The 27,317-nt window shown below is 38.2% G+C and overlaps 1 protein-coding gene across 6 annotated transcripts in view; it reads right to left on the reverse strand.

The window, feature by feature from the left end:
• Positions 1-25,564, reverse strand: part of EPB41L2 (erythrocyte membrane protein band 4.1 like 2) — a 181,124-nt gene extending 155,560 nt beyond the window's left edge. For 5 of the 6 annotated variants that reach the window (XM_087817619.1, XM_016204975.2, XM_087817618.1 and 2 more), the window contains exon 1: positions 25,476-25,564. The gene's annotated coding sequence lies outside the window, so the exon portion shown is untranslated. Of the gene's footprint in view, positions 1-25,112; positions 25,222-25,475 lie in introns of those variants that run through there. The other variant, XM_087817616.1, reaches the window with a different exon arrangement.
• Positions 25,565-27,317: the final 1,753 nt, after the last annotated feature.

Below are 27,317 nucleotides of genomic sequence, written 5' to 3' on the forward strand. Positions count from 1 at the left end.
TTTTGTCTCCTAAACTAGTGCTCTTTCTCCACTCAGTTCAGTTTGAACATTTTACTTATCCTCCCACTGAAGATATTAGTAGCATTCACTTCAAATAAGTTACTCAAATGTCCTGAAATTTATGCTTCAAAGATCACCCTACAAATCTTTTATTTCCTTTTTATTGAATTTATTGGAGTGACACTGGTTAACAAAATTAGACAGGTTTCCGATGCACAATTTCACAACACATCATCTGTACACTGTATTATGTGTTCACCACCCCTAGTGAAGTCTCCATCACACAGTAAGTTTTAAATGCCTCCCTTTAAGAGGGAGGCCTCATTCTCATACTCCTGATCACTAAAGAATTACGCTGGCACAATACCTTATGGGGGTTATTTCAAAAGAACAAAGAAGACTAAACTCAGATCCTAGAAAAATGGAAAATCAATATGCCTAAGCAGCTTAAGGGTTTCGCTTTGTAGAAGGGACGAAAGATTCTTCACACCTAACTGCTGGCTACAAAGGACAATCATTCACTTAAGCCACATCCATAATCAGAATTTACTTTTGCACAGCTCAATCATCCCACCAGCTTGGAAGCTCTCTGTTTAGAAGACAGTTCAAAACCCTATTTTGAGAAAAGTGCTCAAGACCTCTCTTGGTTAAAGAGGCCAATCTTATATGGAAAGGTATTTGCTAACACTCTGGTTCAGAGATAGATTCAGGACAACTTGAAGAAGGTAATACCCAACACAATGGACAAAGCCAAGACTGTGTACAACTGAGATTCTCTTGCAAACTCTCACAGTGATACTGTTATAATTAACCTAGTTATTAATAACAGGAAAGAAGCAACGGGAAGGCCAGACATTATAGGCATGCTCCCTGCAATACTTGCCTGTCAATCACACCTGGGAACAGAGGCCAAGGGTCAGAATGGGCGTGGCCACTGCAAGCATGCAGAAATTTGGGATACTTAATTCCCTGAACAAAGGAATTTGCTCTCTCGTGCTTTCAGGACACTTGGGGCTCTTTTTGCTTGGATTCTCCGTGTGGCCCAAGGACATGTGGACCCTCCATATAATGAACTAATATACTGTAACTAGCCTGATGCTGAACTGCACCCAGCTCCAACATGGAAAGAAAACTCTGGACTCTGATTCTGCTCCTAGCTTTACTGAAACCCCAGCTACACTTCTTCTATGACTGGACTAAGGGAAATGGGACTTTAGAAACCCAGGGATATAATTCCACAAAAATAAAGCTATCTACCATATCTCATCCTCATGTGGGACAAGTTCCCACCTGTCCGACTGAAATCAACAAATATTTACTGAGCTCTTCCGTGACTGAAACTGTACGAGATACAAAGACATTCGTGATCTATTCACTGTTATCAAGAGCCTTAGAATCCAGTGGAAAACTAAAGATGTTTACACTTAAAAAACTACGAACAGCTCAAATGAGCTTGGCTCTGGGGTCAGAACCCAACTAAGCTCAAACCTAAGTCTTGACATTTAAAGACTTACCTCTCTACACCTCAGTTTCCATATTTCTATAATGTGGATAACAATAGATACCATGTCATCTGCTTGTGAGATACAAATGGAATAAGCAATGTGCTTATTATATAAGCACAGTGACTACTACAAAGCAAGCGCTCAAAGGTCAGCCATGTCACTGTTAATTATGATTACAACAGAAGCATGAATGCTGCCACAACACAGTAAATAGCACGAAAGTCTGAAGGCCAGAATTCTAACTGAGGTGATTGATCAGAGACAGTTTGAGGGAAATGCTAGAATTTGAGCTGCATTTTTAAAGAAAAACATCTTGTGAAAAGTGAACAAAGACACCTACCTGAGTTATAACCTGAGTCAAAGCAAGCTAATTTGTTTTGCTGCCTAGGTAGTGGGGGATTATATAACATTTCAGGGTCTCAGTTTCTTCATCTATAAATTTAAATGCCTCATTAAATGATTGCTAAACTCTTCTGGAGCTAACATTCTATGATTTGGTGTAGGAATCAGGTAGGCATAGTGAGAGAAGGGAGGAATTCTAGGTACAGTTTATGGAACGTGGTAAGGAAATTCAGAAATACATATGGCTGTACAAAAAGACATGGAAGAACCCTCTGGCTGAACTATAGGACCCAAATGGGGGAGGAAAGAGGAATAAACTGCTACTTTTGACTTCCCTTAGAGCAGAAGGGAGCTACTAGAGGTCACTGAGAAGGAGACTCACGTAATAAAAGAACAGGATCTTAAGAGCAGGAGAAGAACATTATAAAGTAATAATAGCATAGAAGGCAGAATATATTATATTGAGAAATGGAGATTTGGGGGGGGGGCCAAAAACCAACAAGGAGACTGAATGGATGGAATTCAACGATTCTAAGGTGTTGAGCTGGGAGGGAGCAGCCAAGTCTCAAGGTTAATTAATTACAAGCCCCCTAAAGTCTCTAGGTTCCCTCATAAAACTTCCATTTCTTCCAGCTCTTTACAGTTCTATGATTCTAAGATTCTGACACAGGGAGGGTTGGGAACCACTGTCAAAAAAAGAGAAGAAATACAGAACAGTTAGCGGTTAATTGATAGAAAGGAATCTCTGAGTAGTTTAAAAGGGATGGGGGTAGGATTCTACCGTGCAACTGTGTAGGAGCTTGCTTATCCAGACAGAAAAAAGGCCACCTTTTCCACTCTGGGGCAGGAAAGAGGTAAGGGTGAGGGAAGTAAGTGTTGGGTAGAAAAGTAGTTGTTGTTAGCTGATCATCTCCATCATCTCCACATAAGAAATCTGTTTCAAATTCCAAGTACAAGTCAATTCACATTACTATCAACACCTAAAAAATTTCTGTAAAATAAAAAAATTTCTGACTACTGGAGTCAGTCAGTATTATTATCTTAATACAAAAACAAGCAAAATATCTGAACAGTCGAAACTCTATTAAACTTTTTTTTCATTTACTGGTTTTCATTCCACAAACATCTATATAATCCCTTGCTCTCTGTTGGTCACTGGGATACACAAATAATACAGGGTTTCTCCCCTGGAAGAATTTACGTAGTAGGAAAAACTGACCATTTTAGGATTTTAAAACCCAACCTGGCTAATTGCCATTAAATTTCTTGGGAGACACAGAAAACAGAGATATTAACTCTACTTGTGGAAACTAGAACTTCATAGAAAAGCTGACATATGAGTTGTGCCTTGGATGATATGACTCATTTTCACAAGGAGGGTTTAAAAGAATTGGCTCTTAAGCATATAAATGCTTATCATTTTTTGAAAAACTGAAAAAAATATCAGGCTCAACTATTAATTATCATAATTTCCTTTTTTCAAAAATGTTATTCATCTTTATACTTTAAAAGGCCAAAATATTTAAGGATCATATTCATGGAAAAAAACCTTTGATAATTTCCAGCAGACATTTAAAAGAGTAATGGTTTTATCAAATGTTATATTCTCCAAAAATACTTCTTGTGTAAAAACAAAACATACACACACACACACACACACACACACGTATACAAAAAGAGAACCAATAAAAATGTATGTTAGGCTATAGCCACAGCTCACATATATATATTCAGGAAATAGAAGGTATGCAGAGGGCAGATCTTCATTGTGATTTTTTTTTAATTTCTAATTTACCTACCTCCATTTGTTTTTACTTAAGCAATTTTATCTCCTCTAAGATGCTTCAAATTCTTTGTTACAGTGATGAAGAAAATAACCACCTCTCTAAATACATATACTAGTATCTCTCATAGAAAAGACACCAGCCTCTACAGTCTTACATGGACAATCCAGTAGAGATTTCAATGCACTAATTCACAATTCATTAACATCACAAGTAGGAACAAAATGAATCACATTATTCCAGTTCCTGTCACCATTTGGAAAAATTCACAGAATCTACTTTATTTACCAGCTGTGGCAATATTCATACACACTTTCTGCAGTTAAAACCATTTCACATATTTTTAAAGTGATGGCCTTCGCTAAAAAAATGTAATTGTCTTATAGTTATAAAAGTGATCTCATAAGGTTATTTTACAAAACAACCATGTCTAACACTGAAAAGGAATTCTCTAACTAAAATACAGTATAATCTTTTATTTACTACAGAACTTAACTCGGTGATAAATAAATACAGAATTCCATAATACTTATTATTCTCAGAGAAAAAATGGTTTTCAAGGCACAACATTTGTTTTTATTAGTATGGTATGCAGCTGTATTATTTGTACTTCTGCCCACCATTCAGTAAGTATTCAAAGAATTAAAAAACTAGCAATTCTAATTTAATACTTAACAAAAGAGTCATGATAGTCACTTTGGGGGCATAATGATAGAACTGAGCCACATTGATTTTAGAATAGAAAGCCTACTAAACTGAAAAGAACTATTATTGCTTATAGGATGATCATTATCCAAATTAAATTCTACAATAGAAAAAGAAAAGTCAATTTATAAAACATGCTTTTTAAAATGCAAGATGGTGACTTCCCAGAAGTTTGGAAACATGACACAAGTATTATGATGTATAAAATGGGTCTTCATAAATTCAGTTACACATTTCAACTCTTGATGAAACCTCATCTGTTTACTCAAATCAAGAGGAAATAAAGCTGTCTGCAGGAAACAAGGCAGCAGCTTATTGATCCAGCATTACAAGGCTGACCTTCTCCATGTGGAATGTTTAGCCACATTATGTTGAAATACAAAGCAAAGGTTAGGATGCAAACACCTTCTCATTTCCTCTGGGAATAGGCTCTGTAACTATTTGCTATTAAGGAAATATTAAACTTTTCAGTTGTGACAATGGAATTTTGATTTGGTTTTGTTTTCTTAAATGCTTACCCATCACAGACATATACAAAAGTGTTTATGGATGAAGTGATATAATGTCTGAGATTTGCTTTAAAACAATCCAGCATGGAACAGTGTAGGGAAACGGGTTTGGGGGTACAAAGATAACACAAAATTGACCATATATTGATAATTAGCTAGAAGATGGGTATCTGGAAATTCATTATTCTAATCATCTCTTTATGTTTGTATATGCTCCCATTATACACAATCATGGGCAATAGTGCAGTGAAGGCCTGGAGGCTGAGGGCAGGGGACAGGTGCAGGGTGGAGGAGGTCAATGGGGGGGAAGGAGGACGTCTGTAATACTTTCAACAATAAAGATAAATTTTTTAAAAATAATAAAAAATATATATAAAAAAGATGAAGAATGCAGGAAATGAAATCTAATCAGAGCATCTTCACCTAATCATAGGATCTTCCACACATGCTACCTAACATAATGAACACCAACCAAAACAAAATCGTATAAAATCTAGCAAAAGATCTGCCAACACTGACAAAGGAAAGAAAAAGGTGTAAGGCCTGTGACTCAAACCTCGCAACAAAAGAAAAAAAGAGAAGATTCTGTTGAATAGCAGTGTGTTCCATACCCAACTTTACAAAGTATACTAAACATGAGGGAGGAAACTAGGCGGTGAGAATATGGATGTTCATTATACTATCTTCTCTATTCATTTGTACATTTGCAATTTTCCCAGTGAAATGAACAGGGTATAGATAAAGAGGTAAAATAGAAAGATTACAAATATCCTTCAAAAGGATCACTGCAGAACGCATTTATGTGATTTCCCACGTATACTAGTTGCTTTCTGACTTGCCATGTCCCCACTTCTATCCTCTTACTTTCAACTGCCAAGGAAGAAGGGGGAAGTAACTTAGTCACTAACAATACTTGCTTACTGGGTAAGAAATGTAACCAGCAAAATGAAACTATTTCCATCTTGTGTTAGAAAAATCAAGACTGATTTTACTATAAAATGTCACACTTTAACTGAAAAACTGGCACATGGTCTATAGAAATTGCCACGGCATCTGCTTTCTTCCTCTCTTTTTGGAAATGAAGCTGGACTAGAAACTCTGGTGTAATTTGTATTTGGATGCGGTGTTTGCAAAGGATTATTATCTACCCAAATTTCTAAGTGGTTCCATCTGTTTCTATGGTGAATTTGGCTTAGGATAATTTCACAAAATGAAGAACTAAGAAATTCAATCGCCTTTACAATTGCTTTGGTATACTATTTGAATGGGTTTAAGAAAGAACAGAACCAATGAAATATTCAGGGCAAAAAAATACTTTAAAAATTGAACCCAAAGCTGATTTTTAAAATCTCTATACCAATTCACAGGACAGGGAAACAGGTTCAACTATACCACAGGGATGAAATCAGAAAAATAAATGTGGTGGGAATGATATAGGACATGCAATCCAGTTTCTTCAAAATAATTAATTACAAGGCAATACAGGGTGGGGCAAAAGTAGGTTTACAATTCTAAGTACACGAAACAGAGTTTATTCTTGTATTGTTATTTATTAATTATTGTATTATTTATTTGTATTACAACTATAAACCTTCTTTTGTCCACCCCTGTATAAAAGAGGAGAGAGAACCTATACGTTATACAAAATCACTAATCACAAATTCAAACAAAGAAGTATGAAAGAAAACAGACAACTAGAAATTTGAACAGAGTGAGTATTCAATATTAAGGATTTACCAGTAACTTTTTTAGGTGTAATAATGGTATTGTGAGTTTTTTCAAGAGTCTTCTCTTTTAGAGATGTACATCAAAATATATGTAGGTGAAATGACACCTGGGATTTGCTTCAAAATAATACAGTGGGGATGAAGTGAACAGGGATATAGATAAATAAGGCTAGCCATGAGTTGATAGCTGCTAAAGTTGGGTGATGGGAATGAGGGGAGGGGGAGGGGTCATTATACCACCCAGTTTACTTTTGTACATATTTAAAACTTTCCAAATAAAACTTAAAAAAAAAAGAATTATTAAAGTTAACTTCTAAAATAAACACAAAATTTTTAAATAAACTTAAAAGTCACATCTACAAAGGAACAGTGAGACATTTTTTTAAATTGATTTCAGAGAGAGGAAGGGGGCGGGGGGGGGGAGAGGGGGAGAGAGAGAAACATTAATGGGTTGCCTCCAGCACACACCCCAACCAGGGATCGAACCCAAAACCTAGGTTTGTCCCTGACCAGGAATCAAACCTGCCACCTACTGGAGCCACACCAGCCAGGGCTAGTGAGACATTTTTGACTTAAGCAAATAGAATAGTGGCAAATAAATTCATAATTAATATTTTTTTAGGGGGTTCAAGAATCCCAATGCCCAACATGCACCCCATACCAATTAGAGAATTAATATTTTTCACTTAAATAACTTTACTTGTCTTAAAATTTCAGGAGTCACAAAATGAAAATCATAAAATCTTGGAAGACATGTCAGTGATCACAAGTCCATCCCTCTCCACACTCCACCCTGCAGTGAATCTTCTTCCCACCTTCCAACTGGTGATTATCAGCCTCTGGCCCAAGTCCTTCAAACCCTGGGAAACTTCCTCCTTCCCAAGACAGCCCCTTCCGTTCTCTGCCTGCTCTAACTGTTAAAAACTTCTCATACCAGATAGTAAACTTCCCTTCTCCAAATCTCTTAGTTTGATCCACGGAAAAAGGGTTTTTCAAACACAGATCACAGTCCATTGGTGAGTTGTGAAATTAAGTTAGTGAATTGTTGACTGGCACTTTTTATTTCTATTATTACCATTATTATTATTATTAAATAGAAAAATCTTAGAGTACACTACATATAGTATAGCTAAGACGTAATTAATCAAACTTGCTTCTGTTACTCACATACACACATATATATACAAAGACTTCTATATTGAATAAAATTTCAAGATATAAAATCTATTATAGTGGTTTTGTCAAAAGAAAAGACAGTTAAAAGTCAATGTTCAAAGATAGCTCTCAATAAGTTGCCCACTCCAGCAAGTTACCCTTTCAGTTATTTCACTAGCTAGTTCCTCCCGAACTTCAGTCCCTCCTAACCTCAACATCCCAGGCACCCTTTCAGGGACATGGTTTCAGTTTGTCTAAGCTTCCACTAGTTTTATTGAACAAATATATATATATATATATATATATATGTATATGTATATGTATATGTATATGTATATGTATATGTATATGTATATGTATATGTATATGTATATGTATATATGTATACACACACACACACACACACACACACACTCCATACCCCTTAAAATGCAGTATCTAAAAATGAACAAAATATTCCAAGTCAAACCAGAATAATCAATTATAGCCCACATTTTGCATTGAATAGTTCACATATTCACTTAAAATTTTTATTTGAGATACTAGTAGCAATTCTTCTAAATCATATAAGGATGCAGAGCTCAGGAGAAGGACAGCTTTGAGAGATTTGCATTAACAAGTACTAATTATGGTAGGTGAAGTCTTATGTGATACAAAATCAGTCAGGGCTAAGAACCCTGGGAGCCAAGAAAAATAAGAAGGATGGTCAGAAGAAAAAGAGTATGGGAAGAACAGGAGAAGGAGAGCAATGAGCTCTAAATATGTTGAGAGAATTTCAAAGATAATATGGTTAGTCAAAAAGATTAAAAATAATACCTGGACAAATGTGTTCGATAATTTGACAACAGGGCCTTCTATTAGCTGAAAAAGGGCAATTTCAGTGGAGTTGTGACACCAGAAGTCAATGTGCCCTGTAACTTAGGAATAAAAAGGCATCTACTACTTTTTAATAACACTTCCATTGAAAAGAAGCCTAAAACTGCACTCTTAGAATTTTTCAATGAGCCTTACTTCCTTTTTAAAAATTTTTATTTCCAACAAATTTCATCTTTTTTATTTCAACCAATTCTACATCTAACAAGACAACCTATATACGGCTTATTAGGTTTCCCTACAAACTTCCATGAATCTGTAAATCTGATCAGCAGTCCTTGTCTTCATCATAAAAGTCACTGGCAAAAATATTGTGGATAAGAGAAGAGCAAGGTTAAAATCTCAGTAACACCACCACAGACTTCCCACCACAAAAGTTTTTCCCCAGAGTTGCTATAAAGATACCATAAAAGTTTTATCAAATGTTCTGCCAAAATCTTATGTCTGTTTTTCCTCTAACGAAGGGCGCTTTAAATGACTTTCTCCACAGAGACAAATAAATGAGGCACACACAACATCTTCCATGGATTAGGACTTATTTCGGGGCATGTGAATCACTTAAGAGAAAACAGACACAAGAAGTAACATAAATTACCCAATTGTCACACTTAGTAACTGGCTGGACTGGGACTTGGGGCTGAAAAATTTTCTTTCTATCCTCTACTCCTTTCATAAAAAAAAAAAAGGGGAGGGGGGAGTATCAGGTACCTGGTTTGTTAAGATTCCAGTCACTGTAGACTCAGGACAAACCCCCAGAAGTCTATACTTTACAGGACATACCAATGATGGCCAAAGTTTCAACAATACATCTGGCACTTCAAGATACTCAACCAAAGACAAAAATTTTGATCATTCAGTGGGACTTAGAAGCACTGACTTCAGCAGCTCCTTGGTGACCTGTCAACATTCCAGCCGGTCTCAACCTTCCATTTTAAAAAAACGCTGGGGGAGAAGGAAGATGGACATCAGCAGTTACAACCTTACTTTCTACACGCTTCCACTCTCGCCCTTCTTCTTTATAACTAAAACCAGTAGAAGAACATGAGTAGAATCTCAACTGCTTTCAAGTTTCTGACTGAAAACTATCCCCACAGTGATCAAATTATACCCTAATATGATAGTGTAGTATTGGTTCTGGTTCAAAATAGCTACCTCAGAGAGGGCAGTGCAAGGAGGGACACGTTGTGAAGAAAGAATTCACATATTCTTAGGGATGATATAGGACAGCAGTTATGACTGTAGGCTCTGGAACCAGAAGGCCTGCGTTCAAATCCCTGCTCGGCTATTAATTAGCTGAATGACCCAGAGCAAGTTACTGAACCTTTCTTATCAGGCAAACCTAGAATAACAGTACTCACTACACAGGGTTACTGTAGAACTAAATTATATTAAATAAATATTTGTAAAAGTGCTTATAGAACAGTATTTAACACATATTAAGTATTCAAGAAATGTTACCTATTATTAATATTTCTAATTCAATATGTAATGTCTTTACAAGGTATATACTATATTTTTAAAAGTAAAAAATAAAATATAAAATAAACTATCTCAAACATAAAAATTCTGCCTGTATTAATTAGCAAAAGCACCACAACTATTAAGTTATAGTCAGCTTCATCTATAACGCCCACATTTTACATATTTCTAGACTAGTGTATGATCAATATTTGAGGCATATACTTTCCCTTCCACACTGCCAGACAGACCATACACATGGCAGGCTGATGTGATTTTTATAACAACTGTGTAGTCACATTAAAATCCAGTCAGCTGAAAAAAAAGTTTCATTTGGTTCAGTTTCAACATATTGCCACTCAACTACGCTAAGCACAAGAATGAAAGAAAAGGAGAGGGACAGAAGCAGAGAAAGTGAAAGGGGGAGGAGGAGAGGGAGAGGTGCAGGGAGGAAGACAGAAAAGAAAAAAGTAAAAATATAAAAACATTAAAGTCTAGTGTAAGCACAGGCAGGAGTTATGGAGGAAAACATATAAAACATTAACATTAAAACGAATTTGAAGATCGGTTCAAATTTGGTTTAGAAATGGCTAGGGTTTTTTTAAGCACTGGCTATGTCCACAATATTACATTTTGGTGAACCTGCTGTCATTGATCAAAATAATATTCATAAATGTACTGCAAAAAACATGAGAACTGAATGTGTCATAAATAAACTAATTTCTTTAATTCTACAAGCAGTAATGAACATGAGGTTTCTTTTGGAGACCAGAAAGTACATGCCAAAAAAAGGGAGATATCTTATTTATATACAAATGAAATTATATCATGTCTAGAATTTGTTTCAAAATAATGGGGGTGGGGGGTTATCAGGGAGTGGAAGGGAAATATAAATGAAATAAGACTGGCCATGTGCTGGTAACTGTCAAAGCTGCGTAAGGGCACATGGGGTTTATTATATTACTATTCTCTCTACTTCTGAATGTATTTTAAATTTTCCATAATACAAAGTTTAAAAGAGAAAACCACTCTTCTATAACTGAAAATGGTACATTCTTTCTTCCAAAAAATCATTTCAACAGATAATCAGACAGTAAAAACATGGCTTTAAAAAAAATCTAATAACAACAAAAAAAAGTCCTTAAAAAAGAGCCACATTATCCTTCATCGCTACCATGTGTGCTGCACAGAGCAAGCAACACACAGATCACAGGTCTACAGAACGCTCTAGAAGCCACCCTCAAGTGTCTGGATGTGAGCGTGAAACATTGGGGATGAAAGTGAAGTGGCCTCAATTAGGAGGCAAGTTGGAGGTACATCTGCACTACATATGCTGCCCACATCCATAGCTCCGCACTGCAGAGCTGCAAAAGTTCGGAATATCGCCAACATACCTTATTTTTCTGTTTGAGGGTGGGAGGAATACGGGGGAAGGATGAATGTATTCACATTCCCATATGCGCATAAGTTAAAACAGACAATCTTGGCATTAGGAAATTAAGATGCAGGCTTTAACTGATGTTGATTTTAATGGCCAAGATCCAAAAACAGTTCTAGTTACAAACTAATGGATAAACTCTTGATTCCTTTGTTAGCGGACAGACCCAACTCATTACTCGGGACTTTAACCTTTCTCGTGCACAATTTTTATTCACTTTATATAAAAAAAAAAAAGTTTTCCTTTTTCTCCTTAAGAGAAATTAAAGATAATTTTCAAGGAAGATGTTAATTTAACAGCTTTTTTTTTTTTTTTTTGCCACAGTCAAAAGCAATTAAACAGCATATTGGGGAAGAGTAAAAGATTATCATAATAAAAATGGGCTCCAAGACTGGCAGGCGTGGCTCAGCAGTTAAGAATCCAGGAGACCCCAGTTCAATTCAGGTCCAGGCACATGCTCTGGTTTCGGGCTCAACCCCCAGTAGGGGGCGTGCAAGAGGCAGCCGATCAATGACTCTCATCATTGATGTTTCTCTCTCTCTCTCCCTCTCCCTTCCTCTCTCTGAAATCAATAAAGACATATTAAAAAAAAAAGGGGGGGTCTCCAAAAATAAAGGCTGAATATGTACCATTGTCTAGCATATGACCATTGCTTTTCAAATACTTGTGAAGGTATTTGGCACCATTTTCCAATAATCCCATAGGTCATCTGCTCCCTTGATTTTTCAATAGTGTTTCAAAATTTTGACACATTTATTGAACTATTTTTGGAAGACCTAGCTTTGACTACCTTCTGGACTCAAGATTCAAATATATGAAAGCCCTCTAGCTACAAAACTTGGCAGGCTTCCTGAGTTCTCCAAGAAAACTTAATTGGCAACTCCATTAACAGCAAGAGAGAAGGGTGTAGCGAGAACAACTCTAGACACAAGGAGACCTTGGCTGTGCCTGAAGCTCCAATACAAAATTGCCAAATGACTCTGAGTGCTTTAACCTCTTCCTGACTCACTTTTCGTATCTGTCAGACCTGTGGTTTGAAATTGTTTTAAGAATCGAATAAGAAGATGTTCTAAGAATTGATTTTGAAAAGAGGAAAACATTTGCAAATTAAAAAAGAACTTTTAAAAAGGAAAGAAAAGGCTTAGGAATCTACATCACATTTACCATATAGGTTCATGCTGTTACCTACTAGGATAGAGAAGGCATGTACAAAACACCTTGGTTAAGGAAATTATATTTGGAAACTACCCAATGTTTCCCAAACTTTAGTTATTCACAAACCTCCTTGATAATTTTTGTCAAATCCAAACAGCAACTCTATTATTATTTCTGATCTTTAAATCGATTCACTTAAAAAATACCTACTTTAGCCTTATGCTAAGTAATATCTATAAAATCATAGTTTTGAAGAATTTGTATATTTTTCTGATGCACACTGACATATATACTTAACTACTGTAAGAAAAAGATGCATCTATGTACCACCTCAAATTATTTTAACATACCACCACACTTGAAGGAAATACTGTCCTGATCTATTGCTTGCAAGACCTTCTACATTAATGAATAGAGTATTTGAATTTATAAACCACTAAAACCCACTGGGTAACTTAAGCAACACTAACCACATGTATGCATGAGCCTTCAGATCTTCCTGGAACTTCCTCAGACCTCATAGCCACTACCTTATTCAGAATCTCCATTTTTGTCTCCCTTTCCCCAAATCCCATACACAAAAATCCCTAAACTGTGTGTCTTCACATTAGGGTAATTCCCACTCCCTATTTATGCCCTAGTAATGAAATTTTTCAGTCTAAAAGTGTTTAACAGAACCCACCTGTCTTCCAAGTTTCCTCAATATTCAGTATTCAAAGAATATATAACTTTATGTATGCAAACCATGTGTCATCTAAAGATAAAATAAGATATGCAGTAAACTCTAAAATAAGGTGGCCACTTCTGACACACATTCACCAAATTTGTTTTTATTGTTTATGTCTAAATCTAGTTCAAGTATATATTATATGACTTATAAGTGTCTGTACTGAACTAATCCTTGAAATGTTATAGGAAAAAATATAAACATTTGCTGATCTCTTCCTAGGAAACACCTTCTTGTTCAATGACCCAGTCATCCACTTCCATCCACCCTAGATGTTGACTAAATCGCCTGACTTTTCTCTCTATAAGTACATACACATAGCTAAAGTTCAACTCAGCATCCGGCATGAAAAAAAGGGACCATTTTATCAAAACTGCAGTCCTTACCAAATTTTGAGTACCACTATATCTTGGGAATTTTATTTTTATCAACTTAAAACCCTAAAATCAGTGGATTGAACATGAGTTAATGTCTGTTCCCAAAACCACACTAAAATGACAGAAAATGAAAAAAACTAAAAACATACAAACACACAGTCCAAAAAAAAAGGAGGGGACAGGCCAGCAGATGAGCTATATCAACAGAATTTTAGAAGATGGAAAGCAGATGTACAGAGTTAACTGACTTAGCAGACCAGAGGAAGCCAAACCCCAAATTCCCGTTTTGGTGGGGGCCTACCAGAAACAATACCACTGAGGGCTGAGGTGAGAGATAGAGCTAAAAACAGGAGACCAGTTATAAGTAAATACAAGGAACATTTAAACCCCTCCCCAATCCTTTGCAGCCAGAAGACAGGAGGTTCACTCTCTAGAAAAACTGAGGGAAGAAAGGCTCTGGGATCAGGGAACCCAGATACAGAGGGCGTATGTGAGGCACTATACAGAAAACAAAGAGGTCCAATTATTCAGTCAGCAAATACAGAGTACCCATTCTGTGCCCAGGCACTATTCTAGGTACTGGAAATACTAGGGCAAACAAAAGAGACCAAAAAATTTGCCTTCATGCAGTTTATATTTCAGTGAGGGAACAGTCAATAAACAAAAAGTATATAGTGTATCAGATGATAATAATACATAATATAGGAAAAAGAAAAGACAAGGAAGAGATTTAGAGTATGCTGGACTAGGAGTGAAAGTAGGTTGTATAGTAGTTTCAAATAAATGCTCATGGGAAGCAAAATATGATGGAGTTAGGGGAGCAAGGCATGCAGACGTGAGGGAAGAGCATTCCAGGCAGAGAGAAAGCAAGTGTAAAGGGACATCAAATAGGGAAGGACTGGAGATATTAAATAAATGAGGGGAAAATACATTATCAAAAAGACAATTCAGTGACCAAGGAGAAGCTTCAAAAACAGGGAAATTTAAAAATCAGTCCATAGGTTAGAAAAAGGAATTGAAGAAATTTCCCAAAAGGCAGAACAAAAAGACAAAGAGATGGTTATAAAAGAAAAAGTATAACAAAACTGGAAAGACAATCTAGGAACTTCAACATCCAAACAACAGGAGTTCCAAAAAGAACAGAGAACACAGAGGGAGAAATTATCATAGAGGTATATTTCTGAAAGACAAGAGTTTCCAAGATGACAGGCCCCAAGTGAGTGCCTAGCACAATGAATGAAAAACTTCTCACACCAGTAGACACACCATCATGAAATTTCAAAACACCAAGTTCAAAGAGAAAAATCCCAAACACTTCTAAAGAGAACAAACCAGCTACACATACAGAAACAGAAATTATAATCGCATCAGTCTTTTCAACAGCAACACTGGTATGCTAGAATGCAACTGAGTGATGCCCACAAAATTTAGAGGAAAAATAATCACTATCTTATAATTCTATACCCAGCCAAACTATAAAAGCATTCAAAGAGAGAGCAAAAAGGCATATTAAGAGTGAAAAAAAGTTGTTTTTAGACATGCAAGGTCTCTGGAAATTCTCCTTGTATTTGGAGTTTCTTGGGAAACTACTGGAAGATATACTCAGGTAAAGTAAGAGTTAAGAAAGAGACATGGAGCCCTGGCCAGTGTGGCTTAGTTTGTTGAGTGTCATTACACACACTGACAGGTCACTGGTTCAACTCCTGATAAAGGCACATGCAGGCTTGATTCCCATTAGGTGGCATGCAGGAGGCAGCCCATCGATGTTTCTCTCTCATCAATGTTTCTCTCTCCCTCTCCCTTCCTCTCTATCCAAAATCAATTTAAAGGAAAAAAAAAGACATACTAAAAAAGAAAGAGACATGGAGCCCAGGAAGAGAGGCAAAGGGAATTCCCAGACTACAGCTACACAGCAGTTCTAGATATAAACCAGTCCAGGAGGCTGAAGGGCCAAGAAGGATGTCTCCAAGAAAAAAAAGAAAATGGTTATCAACATAGTTTTCAACATAGTTTAGGACTAAATTAAGGATGGCTATAAAGAAAACTATGCAATCAAAGCACTTTATATGGCTTAGCTATTGCATGTATGTGTTGTAGAATGCAAGAGTGAGTCTGTGTATGGGAAGAGGGAGTTAGTAAAGGAGGCTAACTCCAACCAACATAGAAAGTTAGTAGCTATTACTATCTAAAATGAAAAAAATAAAACACAAGATAAATCATGTCATATAGACAAAACACACCAGACAATAAAACCAAAAGAACTGAAAGTGGTTGCCTCTGTGGAGCAGAAATCTGTCATGAAAGGAGCTAGAGCAGGGATCTGCTCCTTTTCCTTATAATCCCTATAGCATTACCTATATTATGAGCATTTAGAGGAATGCAATTTGCACTGTAAATGAAATAGCAAAAGCCACTTGAAAGACAAAAATGGGAGTGGGTCGGATGGTGTCAACTTTTTATGTTGATGTGTTTTATACTCTTGTATATTTTTCTTATGTTGAGATAATCAGACTGAAAACACAATATATACTAATGCAAAAAACAGGATGAAAGGTACTCCCAATTCCAGCATGATTCCAGAATCACACAATAAAAAAGTAGTACTCAGTCAGCTTCATAATCTGAACCTTTACAAAAGAAAACCAGGAGGCTAAAAAGCAGTTAGAAAAGCAAGCTTGTCTTTTATAGAAGTGAGATAATATAGATGCCAACAAATTCCTAAAAACTTGAAGTTCTACACATTAATAACATTAAGCAATTAAAAGCAATAACTAGCCCTGGGGCAAGGGGGCTCAGTTGGTTAGATCATCTATTTTGAGAAAGAACAGAGTTGAAGGAATCACACTAGCTGATATGAAACCAGACAACAAGGCCACAGTAATCAAAACAGCATAGTACTGCCATAAAAACAGACACATAGATCAAGTGAACAGAATAGAGAACGAGAAATAAACCCAAGGCTTTATAGTCTGTTAATATTTGATAAAGGAGGCAAAAACATACGATGGGCTAAAGATGATCTATTCAATAAATGGTGCTAAGAAAACTGGACAGATACATGCAAAAAAATGAAACTAGACCATCTTCTTACACCGCACACAAGAATAAACTCAAAATGGATTAAAGACTTGAATGTTAGACTTAAAACTATAAAAATCCTAGAAGAAAACATAGGCAGTAAAATCTCAGACAATTTTTATAGCAATATTTTTTCTAATATATCTCCTTGGGCAAGGGAAACAAAAGAAAAGTAAACAAATGGGACTATATCAAACTAAAAAATTTTTGCACAGCAAAGAAAACCATCAACAAAATTAAAAGACAACCCACTGAATGGGTGAACATATTCGCTGATACATCTGGTAAGGGGTTAATATCCAAAATTTATAAAGAACTTATAAAATTCAACACCAAAAAACAAACAATCCAATTAAAAAATGGGCAAAGGACCTGAGTAGATACTTCTCCAAAGAGGACATACAGATGGCCAATAGACATATGAAAAGATGCTGAATATCACTCATCATCAGAGAAACGCAAATTAAAACTACAATGAGGTATCACTTCATACCTGTCAGAATGGCTATCATCAATAAATCAACAAACAAGTGTTGGCAAGGATGTGGAGAACAGGGAGCCCTTGTGCACTGTTGGTGGGAAGGCAGATGGGTAGAGACACTGAAAAGCAGTATGGAGTTGCCTCAAAAAATAAAAAGGAACTGTCTTATGACCCAGCAATTCCACTTCCGGGAATTTATCTGAAGAAACCTGAAACACTAATTCGAAAGAATATATGCACCCCTATGTTCACTGCAGTATTATTTACAATAGCCAAGATTTGGAAGCAGCCCAAGTGTCCATCAGTACATGAGTGGATAAAAAAGCTGTGGGAAACTTACACAATGGAATACTACTTGGCCATAAAAAGGAAGAAAATTTTAACCGTTGGGACAATATGGATGGACCTGGAGAGCACTATGCTAAGTGAAATAAGCCAGTCAGAGATAAGTACCACATGATTTCACTCATATGAGGAATTTAACGAACAAACTGAACTAACAAGCAAAATAGAGACAGATTCATAGAGCGTAGGCAGACAGCTGTGGTGGGGGTGGAGAGGTCAAGGGATTGAGTGGAAAAAAGAAAAAAAAAAGAGAGAAAGAACTCTTGGACAACAGTGTGGTAATTGCAGGGAGGGGAGGGTCATGGTGGAGGTAAAAGAGGATATGGGGGGGCAAAGAGTGATGGGAAAAAAATAAAGGGAGGGAAAAAAAGTATGACAACAACAAAAAAACACTATGTCAAAGGAAAATAACACCTGCAGATCTATTTCACGTACAAAAACATGTCACATTTTAATGCCACTTGCGAAGATTTAAATACTATCAATAAAAATTCCATTCACAGCTTTCTCCCAGCAAGTTTACTGATGTTATAAAGAGGAAGTTATAATATGGCATATGCATACATATTTTATACTTGGAATCAGCTACCTCTGGCAACATAACAAAAAGACTACATTCTGGCTGTATGTAGGCTGTTCCTTGGTGTTATTGAAACTAGATCCAAACAGCTTTGCCATATATATGTTCTTTTGTATATTACACCAAAAGAGGTAAACAGTTTGTTAGGACAAAGTTTTCTAAAAGTTCAAAAATTCTAGAGATACTTTACTGGAATTGTTAAAAAGTGGTTGTAACTTGTGATCACCATAGGAAATTACAGTTTCATATCAAAGACTGTACTTCCACATAGATAGTTATTCCTGACCACTGCAAAAAAAAAAAAAAAAAAAACCAACCACATATTCACAATCAATCCACTAGGTCTTTTCTTAACCTAACAATTTTTACAGATGCCAGACACCATTTAAGCATTTTATAAGCAATAGCTGATTTAATCCTCGGATAACTCTATGAAGTAGGTTATGATTGTCAACTCCATACTAAAGATAAGAAAACTGAGGCTTTGAGAAATAATTTACTGAAGGTTACTGGCTTAAGTGCCAGTCTAACCAGCACCAAATAGTATAGACTGGTCCCTTCTAATCAAGATTTCCATCAAAGAAATTTGTGAGAAAATAAAAATCCATTTGTTAAATTCACAGGTAGGAATGTAAGAAGCCAAGATGCCATCAGAATTCAGTTTAACCCTGACAATTGGGTAAAAGAAGACAACTAAAAGAATTCAATTAAATGGAAATAAGTGTGGAGTGGGGTGGTGGGGGGGATCAGTGATGAAAGTACAATAGGATAACATTAAGTAAAAGAAAAAAGGGGGAAAAAAGACCTCTTAAGATTTTTATTTCCTATTATCAAAAATACGAACTGAGCCTGGCCAGCGTGGCTCAGTGGATGAGCGCTGACCTATGAACCAGGAGGTGACTGTTCAATTCCTGGTCAGGGCATATACCTGGGTTGCAGACTCGATCCCAGTAGGCGGTCATGCAGGAGGCAGCCAATCAATGATTCTGATCATTGATGTTTCTATTTCTCTCTCCCTTCCTCTCTCCGAAATCAATAAAAACACATTTAAAAAATAAAAACAAAATAAAACTGAACTAGATCAGTTCTAAAAATAGAACTGAACTAGATCAGCAGTTTTCAATCTTTTCTGTTTCCTAAAACACTTTTAACACTGCTCCCAAAAATTTCTCTCTCTCTGTCTCTGACATATGTACACACACACCAATTTACTTACAGTCTCAGGCAGTTCGTGAACCCGACACCCAACCTGGGCAACACCTTCCCCACTAATCCCACTTCCCACCTCAGACTGATTCTGAACTAAATTATCTCTACACTCCCTTTTGGTACTCTAGGTCAGCGATTTTCAACCAGTGCCCTACAAGAATTTTTATTTTATTTATTTATTTTTAATATATTTTTATTGATTTTAGAGAGGGGAAAGGAGAGAGAGAGAGAAACATCAATGATGAGAGAGTCATTGATCGGCTGCCTAGCCTACAACCCAGACATGTGCCCTGACCAGGAATCGAACCCTGATCTCCTGGATCCTAGGTCACGCCCAGCCAGGCTACAAGAATTTTTAAAACATGCAATATACCTATTTAGTCAGGGGCACTGACCTCTTTTCCCTTAGGTTGTCAAATTAAAACATGACAACAGCCAACACAACAATAGCTGTCCAGTTTGAATGAACCAAAATTATACGTATTTTTTTGGTTAGGCTGGCAAAAAATATAATAATATACTTTTCTGATGTGCTGCAGAATTTTAGTAATTAGTTTATATGTGCCATGAGATAAAAAAGGTTGACAATCGCTGCTCTAAGTGGATGAATAAAAGGTGAAAAACAAGTAGCCTGTTTGGACAAAAAGAAAAAGAACCTAACAATTATGGCAAAGTGTAAACATTTTAATTTAATATCTTCAAGCATGCATATCTATACCTGTAGAACACAGGAAACTCAAAAATGAGATTAAACTCAGCAGTTATCATGGTGATGAGTCCAGTTTTGAAGTTCGTCAGGAGATCTAAAAACCTGAATTCAGGGCTTGGAAATGATTAGAGATCTGGGTAATCACACCTATATGAGAAAATTTTAAAACCACAATTATCTCGGCAAAAGGCAATCAGAGGGTAACAAGTCTTGTAAGTACTGAAAATTCTTTCATGGAGGTTATAAGCGAGGCCATAAAAAAAGCAATGCAAGAGGAGAATGGATTTTCAATTACAGCACAAAAGATTTAGTTTAGATACACTGAACTTCCCTACCTGAGCTAGACAATAAGGTTCCACAGGTGAACAGAGACAAAATCACTCTGGAACCCTTTCGATGCCCTCTGGCTCTTAAACTGGGAAGAACTAAATCATCCCAGTGACATCAAATTTAGTTACATATATTAAATGTCAGCTTGGCTACCAAAAGGAAAACCTTACTTAAGAAACTTCTCAGAGTGAAAAAAAGATAATTCTCATTCCTCAAATTCATTCCATATAACTGCCATAGCCACTTTGGCTCAGTGGTAAAAGCGTCCGCCTGCAGATTGAAGGGTCTCAGGTTTGATTCCAGTCAAGGGAACTTACACTGGTTGCAGGCTAGATCCGGCCCCCCACTGGGGAGCATCCAGGAGGCAGCCAATCCACGCCTCTCTCTCACATCAATGTCTCCCCCCCCCCCCCAAAAGCAATGGAAAAAATATCAAGTAAGGATTAAAAAAAATTTATTCCATACAACTATAAAGATTATTTGGGAGGCAATCTATATACATTAAGACCTTTAATGACACTAATATACCAAAGTGAAAAAATTCCAAAGTACAGAGAAGTATCTGTGAAATAAAAAAATATTTCTATTTTAAAAGTAACTGAGAATATGAAATTAGCCCAATTTCAGTCTTTGGGGGGGGAAAATCCAGAAGCAACATGAATGCACTCATAGGCCACATGGGGTCTATCTCTATACTAAGAGGGAAGAGGCATTACTTTAAAATTGAGAATTTTGAGAACACCATTGAAATTCTCATTAAAAATAAATACCATCCCGAACACTAGGTATTTAGGGAAATAATACACATTATCTACCTTTCTGGACATGAAAAGCATACATCTAATAAACCCAAACAGATCTCACGCCAACCACAAAAAAGGGGAAATAATATCCAATAGAAGGAAAGCAAATCCCCTATATGAAATGTTACCTATAGGACATTTCTATGTGTAACAGTACCAGGTTCTACAAAGTCAAGTTCAACTTTCAAAGAATCTTCACTAAAAGCAAGTCCAGGATATTATATAAAGGTTCAATGAATTGATTCATCAAACTTACTAACTGTAAAAAACAATGTTATAGGTGCTTCACATAACAAATATATATAAGTGTATGTATGTCTGTTTATTTTCTATGAGAGAGGGAATATATATTCCTACTCTCACAATATTCCCTCTCTCATAGAAAATACACAAACATACACTTTATAGGGGAAAAAAATTTATAAAGCCTTGGTTATCACTATCAGTTATTTTTAGCTGATATTCAAGATAATTTTTTTCTTTGCTTTTTGGTTTACCTGTAACTTCTAAATAACTATACTGTTTATATTTGGAGGCCATTCCCCTGTAGTTAATGACACCAGGCACTGACTCCATTTTAGATTTTAATCTGGGACACTGCCCAGTAAGAGGAATGATAAAATCTTATGAATACCAAGTTGCTGGTTTGTGCCAAAACATAGCAATCCCAGATGATGCTGTCTGGAATCTGGAGGAATCATCGACAAATATTCTATTAACTCAGGCCTTCCAAAGAGGCTGGAAATGTTTGCATGTTGAGGGGCAAGGGCTGAAAATGGATTTGCTGACTCCTAAAGGTCTAGCCCTGGCCCTGAGATTCCAAGATTCTATAAAAGAGCAGTAAATTAGGGTTTGGCTAGTATTTGCTGACTACTGGAGCCAGCATAAACATTTACTTGAGGCTTTTAAATCCGTAAGGGTACCCAATGGTTAGGTACAGTAATTCTGAATCTGAAAAAGCAAACAAGGCCACCGAAAAAGTTTCTAAATAAAGGGGAGTGGGGGTGGGGTGGGGGGGTGTAGGCACATTTCCTTTGTTTCCTCCAAGTAAACAATAGAGATTTTAGAAATGCAAAATTTGACTCTCAGCAGTATTGATCCCTATAAGCTATTTTATTGCTTTATAAAAATACTAGCAATTCATACTTTTCACAAAGTCTACACACAGCTTTTAAATAGACTACTTCAGTGCAAAAAAAAAAACAAACAACAACAACAAAGAAAAAGGCCCATACTTTCCTGTGGAAACAGAAACAAAGTCAAATGTTCAAAAATATTTAGCATTCTGTTATGTAAAATATAAACCCCACATTCCTAAATAAAATGGCAAAGATAGAACCTTTGTAATTCTCTACCACAGTAATATGAGAGTGGTGATTCAAAGCAAAAACCTGATGTTAAACATAACTATACAATATTACTAATTACAGAGTAATTTTACCAATAAATATTTTGGTTGAGGCCTGCTTTGTCATCTTTGCAAGTATTTTTAGTTGAAAGCAAGTGGTTGGGTAGCCCACGTGGACATGGTTATGATTTTTAAAAGTCTATTTTTAAAATTTGGTGACTGGATTGGTTTTCTAAACTCAATTCTTTAGAACTGGTAATTTGGAAATGGTAAACCACAAGAACATTACGTTAAGAAGCAAAGGACCTAACAAGTTTACCAACTCAGATCAGCACAAAGTTAACCTGGAAACCTCCGAATGCTCACAAATCTAATACTGGGCCCAGAGAGTCACTACATATAAAAACTGTACTAACTCTCCAAACACAGTAAGAGCTATCTGAATTTCCTTGTCTTATACTTGCATAGTTATTTTTTTGGTGGGCCTCTCTTCAGATTTGTCCCCTAAATCTGAAAATTTGCTTCTTTCTACTTGGAGTTAAATTTCATCTTTTAATATACATACTCAGTTTAATACACAAACCTAGATGAAAATACTCTATAGTGGTTTAAATTTTTTATATGTTAGGTATAATTTTACTGAAATGAAATTCTAACTTTGTTAGATGATTTTTTATCACTTTAATCATTTTAAGCAATCCCTATCCAATTTAGATATCAAGAATTTGAGGTTGGGGGCTCAACTCAGCTACATATTTTCTCTGGAAGGTCTTTGCACACAGTACTCTAACTACTTCAACTAGAGGAAAAAGATTAAAGAACTGTTATGACTAGGTCTTTCTTAAAGAGGGATGTTTTAAAAAGGAAAGAAACTATCCCTCCCTGTTACTCTAGGTGAGCAGCCTCCTGTTCTCAGCAGTCCTGCACACAAGACCACTACTGACTTCAGCGGGAATTCTGCCCAAGAAGTGAGGAAGATAGGATAGGATTAAATTAGCCCTAAATTCATGCCATTGTTTCAAGCCATCTCCACTTGTACAGTTCTCCAATAACTTCCAAGAGTAGGTGTCTGAAGTTTGATGGTAGTTCTTAAATTAAATCACAGGACTGATCACTCAAGCTGACAGGTGACAGGCCAAGCTCTTTAAAAAGTTGTGTCAGCCTGATGAATGTACTGGGTTTGCCCTTATGACAATTCAAGATTGCATTGCAATACAACCCCATCAGTGGCTGCAACAGCAATCCAGTGATTTCCCACAGCAATGAGCCAAATAAGATTGAAGCAGTTCAAAGAATTCTAAATCCTAGCTCCTGTGGCCCCAAAATTGACTCAGTTTCCCTCAAGTGTTAAACTCAAGGGGAAATGTAATAGGACACCGATTAAAATGCTAATTCTCAATACAGTATTATAGAGATATAAAAATAATGGATTAAGGTGAAAGAAGAACAAAAACACCGGGGAAAAGAAAGAAGGAATGAAGAAAGGGGAAGAATAGAGGAAAATTTGTAAGTTGTTAAAAAAAAAAAAAAAGCTTAAATAACAGTAACAAGAAGAACAAGACACCTGGCACACACATGTCACATCCGATGCAAGAAGTTCAAGAAGAGGAAAAGATGTGATTTGGAAAAGGGAAAATACATCCACAGCTCCTCTAGGTTCCCCACCTTCCCGCCCACTCTCCCAGAGCTCTTAAAAACAGGGGCAGCGGTTGTGGTGAAGGGAAATTCAAATTTAAGGCATCCTCGGTCAGTAGGGAGGGCCCCACACAGAGACCCCTCCCAAAAATAATAGGCTGTAGGCCAGAGCTCTTCTAACTTTAACAAAACAAAACAAACAAAAAAAAAAACCCTGACCTCAGAGGAGGTCAGCGATCTTGGGAAGCATAATGACCGACCTCCCTCCGCAGACATCCTCCCGCTGCGGGGACAGCGTCTCGGGCTGGGGATGTGGTCCCGGACGCCAACCCCAACTCTGCCCGCTCCGTTCAGCTCTCCTCCCCCGTCTTCACCTAAAAATGCGCCCAACCCTCTGCCTCCAGCCCCGGAGGGAGGAAAAAATGCCATCCGTGGTAAGACGGCCTGTGTGTCAGAATCGTAAGAATCGCCGCGCAAAACGTGCGTCCCCCTGTGCACCCACGCGGGCGGACGCCGGGTCCGACCCGCCCGGCGCGTGGGGCTGCCGCGGGGCCCTCGCCCGCTTCGGCAGTGCCCACGCGCGCGGACGGCCCAGGGAGCTGCCGCGTCCTCGCCCACGTTTCCTCTCCCAAAATCATCCTCAGGAAGGCCGCCGGCGCCGGGGTCCCCGGAGCCCGGGAGAACATCACCGGGCGCCGAAGGCGGGCGGCCGGTCCCGGCCCGGACCCGCTCTCTCCCGCGCCTGGACAGAGCCGGATTCCTTTTCCAGCCGCTCCTCGGGGCCCAGGACGCGCGACCCTGTACCCACGGCTCCCCGGCGGAGCCCGCACAGTCCTCACCGTGCCCCTGCCTCTCCCGACTACGACGAGACTTGGCCCCGGCTCCCGGGAAGGGGCTGAGGGGTCCACAGTGGAGCCGAGAAGCGAGGATCCGGCCTGGAGCAACAGGACCCGGACCCTGAGAGAGAATGGGGTCCGGTAGGAAGGGGGAGGAGAGGAGAGGGGGAGCTACAGAAAATCCCAAAGCCCGCCGCCCTCGCCTCCAGAGGGACCGTCCCGCCACCGCTTCCTGCCTGGGATCAGCTTCCCAGCTGCAGCCAGAGGAAAAATCAGAGCCGCCCCTGCAGCTCCGCCGGGACTAGTCGGTCGCCCGGGCTCCCCCGCCTCAGGCCCGCCATTCCGCAGCCCCGCACGCCTCCTTACCCGGACACCACACCTCAGGAGCTCTCTCGCCGCGGGGACCGGTCCCGCTTCAGCCCCAGCCCCAGGCAGCCGCGCCCGCCTCCTCCTTTCTGGTAGGTTTCAAATTGAAATTCCCTGGCTGGGACCGTCAGAGAATCCGCGCGCCAGCCCCGCCCCCTCGCGGCGGAAGCCCCTCCCGCGCCCCCGCCGGACGCGCCCCCGGCACCAAAACCCCCTCGAGCCTCGCCACGCCCCCCGCCCCAGGCCACGCCCCCGAGCCCGCGCGCGGCCCATCCCCCGGGATCCCCTGAGATCGGTCATCTGGTACCCGGGCTGGGAGGACCCTCCAAGCTGCGCTGGGTAACGACTGCTAAAGCCCGTGTGCAAGGCGTTCTGACTCACGAGTCCCAGCCTTGAATGTCCTTTCATCAACTTTTAAAACTTACTTTTCCAAAGTAATTCACTGACTAAACCTGTTCAGTGGCAGGCGAGGCTAGGCCCTGGAGACAGGGAAATAAGAGAAACTGGGTCCCTCTCAGTCTCGAGTGGCAGTGCTGTCCCAGAGAGGGCACTGAAGAGGAACTCTTTTTCTTCCTGGGTAAGGAACAGGAGGAATTGGGGAAGCCCCGGGAAGGAGGGGCTTCTAAGCTGAACCCAGAGTGTGAGTAAGTATTTCTCCAGGCAAAGGCCTGGGAGCCTGGGCTGCAGAGCAGAATATGGCTGAGTAAGAGGCTGGAGACCTAGGTTGAGGCCAATTGTGGAAAGGCGCACACACACACGCACACACACAAATACGTCCCGGTTCTTTCCTTTTGTGTAATTGCATGCTCTCTCTCAGATTTTACTCTTTTCATCTTTTCTGAATGTTCGCATGTCCAACCGGATATGCAGGTCATTACCTCCAGCATCTGCACCTCTTGTCCTTTGCCTCCTCCCACCTCTACTGAGGTCTTTAGTGACTCCACCTTGGCCAATATAAAGCTTTCTTTTCTTTCCTAAACAGAATCTTTTCAAAAATTAACAATGCCGAATGAAACCTCAGTTACAATGCCTTCCATGTGGATGATGCTTTTCAGTTAACAAAGCACATTCACATATTTTATCATTTGATCTTCACAATAACTTACGAAAAAGGCAGGGCAAGCATTATCTCCATTACATCAAAGAGGAAATTAAGAGTCAAGAAGATAAATTATTTGCTAAGGTCCTGCTAGTAAGTAATAAAAATAATAATTGCTACCATTTATTGCATGCTCTATGTGCTAGACATTGTTCTAAGTCCCTCACGTGTGTTAACTTATTTAATTCCCCATGTGCTAAGAACCCAAGTTAAACTTAATAAGATTCACTGATAGAGAAAAAAACCTGATTAGTTAGCAGTTCTAGTAAAGAAGACCCAGGAATTTAACCAGAAAATACTATTGGGAACTTTGAAGCAGATTTACAATGAAACTTAGAAAACCTGAGCTTCAGGATCTCTTACTTTTCACAGGCCTTGAAACTAACTATATGTTTATTTAAAAGTTTTTTATTAAAAGGAGTCCCTAAAGTTTTATAAGCTTTAGGGCCCACAAAACCTTGATCTATTCCTGATGGAAACCCTTCAAAATGTTATGCAAAATAATAACATAAATGTAGGCATAATTAATAAAGTACAAAATACGCCTTTACCATAGGAAATGATATCCTTCCTATATGCACTGTTGGAGCATGTGAATCACTTCTGTATGCCACCTTTTTAGAAGAATATCAACAAACTAAATTATATCAGTAGATGGGTGACCTTGATAACATGGAAGGAAACAAGCAAGATTTAGCCTAAAGAGATGATTGAAGGTGCTAGAAAGGTTATCAAATATCTAA

This window comes from Miniopterus natalensis, chromosome 5 (assembly GCF_054644295.1).
Source record: "Miniopterus natalensis isolate mMinNat1 chromosome 5, mMinNat1.hap1, whole genome shotgun sequence".
NCBI classification, from domain to species: Eukaryota; Metazoa; Chordata; class Mammalia; order Chiroptera; family Miniopteridae; genus Miniopterus; species Miniopterus natalensis.